The sequence below is a fragment of the Eutrema salsugineum genome, unplaced genomic scaffold, assembly GCF_000478725.1.
Source record: "Eutrema salsugineum unplaced genomic scaffold, Eutsalg1_0 scaffold_4, whole genome shotgun sequence".
Lineage (NCBI taxonomy): Eukaryota > Viridiplantae > Streptophyta > Magnoliopsida > Brassicales > Brassicaceae > Eutrema > Eutrema salsugineum.
This window is the reverse complement of record NW_006256686.1, coordinates 7,053,358-7,056,963: the sequence shown is the minus strand read 5'-3', so window position 1 is coordinate 7,056,963 and position 3,606 is coordinate 7,053,358.

Sequence of the window (3,606 nt, the reverse complement as noted above, 5' to 3'; positions counted from 1 at the left end):
CCCCAAGAAAAGGTGGGATCACAGTGGGTGAAAAACGATAAGGATGAACTCATAGCTCAAAGAACCATAACTGGCCACCGCATGTGCATTGACTATAGGAAATTGAATTCTGCTTCTAGAAAAGATCATTTTCCTTTACCATTCATTGATCAAATGCTTGAAAGGTTAGCTAATCATCCTTATTTTTGTTTTCTCGATGGGTACTCTGGATTTTTCCAAATTCCCATAGATCCAAGAGATCAAGAGAAAACAACATTCACATGCCCTTATGGCACTTATGCTTATAGGAGAATGCCTTTCGGTTTATGTAATGCACCGGCTACTTTTCAAAGGTGTATGATGCACATTTTCTCTGACATTATTGAAGAGAAAGTTGAGGTGTTCATGGATGACTTTAGTGTCTATGGCTCCTCCTTCTCGGATTGTCTCTCTAATTTGACACAGGTGTTGGAGAGATGTGAGCAACACAGCTTGGTGCTGAACTGGGAGAAGTGTCATTTCATGGTGCAAGAAGGGATAGTTCTTGGGCACAAGATCTCTGAAAAGGGCATTGAGGTTGATAAGGCAAAGGTGGAGGTTATGGTGAATCTGCAAACCCCCACTTCAGTTAAAGGGATAAGGAGCTTCCTGGGTCATGCAGGGTTTTATAGAAGATTCATAAAGGACTTCTCAAGGATTGCCAGGCCCTTAACAAGACTGTTGTGCAAGGAGGTGGATTTCATCTTTGATGTTGAATGTGAAGAAGCCTTTAAGTTGATCAAGGAGGCATTGGTTAGTGCACCAATAGTTCAGGCACCAGACTGGTCCCTACCTTTTGAGGTCATGACAGATGCTTCTGACTTTGCTGTTGGAGCAGTACTTGGACAAAAGAAAGACAAGAAGTTGCATGTGATCTACTATGCCAGTAGAACACTTGACTCTGCCCAAGAGAAGTATGCTACAACTGAAAAGGAAATGCTGGCAATAGTTTTTGCCTTTGATAAGTTCAGAAGCTACCTGGTGGGATCAAAGGTCATTGTGTATACTGATCATGCAGCCCTCAGGTACTTGATGACCAAGAAAGATGCCAAACCAAGGCTGTTGAGATGGGTTCTATTGCTCCAAGAGTTTGATATGGAGGTGCTTGATAAAAAGGGGATTGAGAATGGTGCTGCAGACCATCTCTCAAGGCTGAGGATTGAAGAAAAAGTCCCCATAGATGATGCTTTGCCTGAAGAGTCTCTGATGGTGCTCCATTCATACTTGGAGTTTGAGGAAGTAGAGAGCATTCAAGAAAGGAGGATGCCTTGGTTTGCAGATATAGTGAACTATCTTGCATGTGGGGTGGAGCCCCCTGAATTGGATGCTTACAAGAGAAAAAAATTCTTCAGAGATGTCCAGAGATACTATTGGGATGAGCCCTACCTCTATGTTCTGAACAAGGATCAGTTATACAGAAGATGTCTTGCTGAAGAGGAGATGCAACCTGTGTTGCAGGAATGTCATGGTTCTGCTTTTGGAGGTCACATGGGGGCATTCAAAACTGTAGCAAAGGTTCTTCAAAGTGGGTTCTGGTGGCCTACAATGTTCAAAGATGCCCAATTGGTGGTTTCAGCTTGTGATGCCTGTCAGAGGCATGGAAATATATCTAAAAGAAGTGAGATGCCTCAGAACCCCATTCTAGAAGTGGAGATCTTTGATTGTTGGGGGATTGACTTTATGGGACCTTTTATTTCATCCTTTGGAAATCAATACATACTTGTTGCTGTGGACTATGTGTCCAAATGGGTTGAGGCCATTGCTTCCCCTACCAATGACTCCAAGGTTGTAGTCAAGCTGTTTAAGAGCATCATATTTCCAAGGTTTGGAGTTCCAAGGGTTGTCATTTCTGATGGAGGATCCCACTTTTTGAACAAGACTCTGGAAGGTTTATTGAGAAAGCATGGAGTTAAACACAAGATAGCTACTCCATATCACCCCCAAACTAGTGGCCAAGTGGAGGTATCTAATAGACAAATCAAGGCCATTCTGGAAAGGACTGTCAGCTCAACCAGAAAAGATTGGAGCAAAAGGCTGGATGATGCATTATGGGCTTACAGGACTGCCTTTAAAACTCCAATTGGAACATCACCATTCAGTCTGCTATATGGGAAGAGCTGCCACCTTCCTGTGGAGTTGGAGTACAAAGCTATGTGGGCTGTGAAGTTTCTAAACTTTGATATCAAGACAGCTCAGGAGAAAAGAATCATGCAACTCCATGAGCTTGAGGAGATTAGGCTTGAGGCTTTTGAAAGCTCAAAGATCTATAAGGAGAAGACCAAAGTCCTGCATGACCAAAAGATTTTAAAGAGAGAGTTCAAGTGTGGTGATTTGGTCTTGCTTTTCAACTCCAGACTTAAGTTGTTTCCAGGAAAGCTTAAGTCTAGGTGGTCTGGACCTTTCAAAGTTCTTGAAGTGAGGCCTTATGGTGCCATTGTCTTGGAAGGAAAAAATGGTCAGGAATTTGTGGTGAATGGACAGAGAGTCAAGCATTACTTAGTTTCACAAGGGAAAGAGGAAGCTACATCAGTTCCTCTTCTTGATCCACCAGCCTGTTAACCAGGTTCTCAAAGTCAAACTTAGAGACTTTAAACAAAGTGCTCTTGGGAGACACCCCAAGCTTATCTTTGTACATAGTTCTTCTGATTTCTTCTCTTTTCTTTTATGTTTTAGAACTTTCTGATGGGTTTTGTGAGTTGGTCTCAGGTACTAAGTGATCTTTGGAGGACATAGCTCAGTGATGAATGGAAAGAAGCATGTGAGAGAGCTGAGAGAAGTGTTTAAGGCCAGAAAAACGTTTAAGTCCCAAAAGCTGCGGCCTAGGAGTGCGGGTCAGAAGAGAAGAGCCCAGGCCGCAGCAAGGTTCGGAATTTACTCCGGCCTGGGCGTGCGACCTGGAAAGAGGAAGGCCGAGCCGCACAGAAAGAAGAAGGCCCGAAACGTTTAAGTCCCATTTACTGCGGGATGGTTGCGCGGGTCAGAAGAGAGGGAGCTAGGCCGCACGACTATTCGGAATTTACTCCGGCCTGGGCGTGCGACCTAGGAGCGTAGACGCTGAGCCGCACCAAAAAGAAGAAGGCCGAGGGTTCTAAGTGTTAAACCGTGCGACCTGGTGCTGCGGCCTGAAACCCAAGGAGTCTAAGTCGCACGATCGTTCGAAATTTACTGCGGGATGGTTATGCGGCTCAGAAGAACGATGGCCAGGCCGCACAGAAAGAAGGGAAACCCAAAATGCCTAAGTCCCAGAAGCTGCGGGATAGGAGCGCGGGTCAGAAGAAAGATGGCCAGGCCGCAGAAAGACTCGGAATTTACTCCGAGATGGTTGCGCGGGTCAGAGCAGAGGATGACCAGGCCGCAGCATGAAGAGAACGGCCAGAATGCCTAAGTAACAAAAGCTGCGGGATGGTTGCGCGGGTCAGAGCAGAGGATGACCAGGCCGCAGCATGAAGAGAACGGCCAGAATGCCTAAGTAACAAAAGCTGCGGGATGGTTGCGCGGGTCAGAGCAGAGGATGACCAGGCCGCAGCATGAAGAGAACGGCCAGAATGCCTAAGTAACAAAAGCTGCGGGATGGTTGTGCGGGTCAGA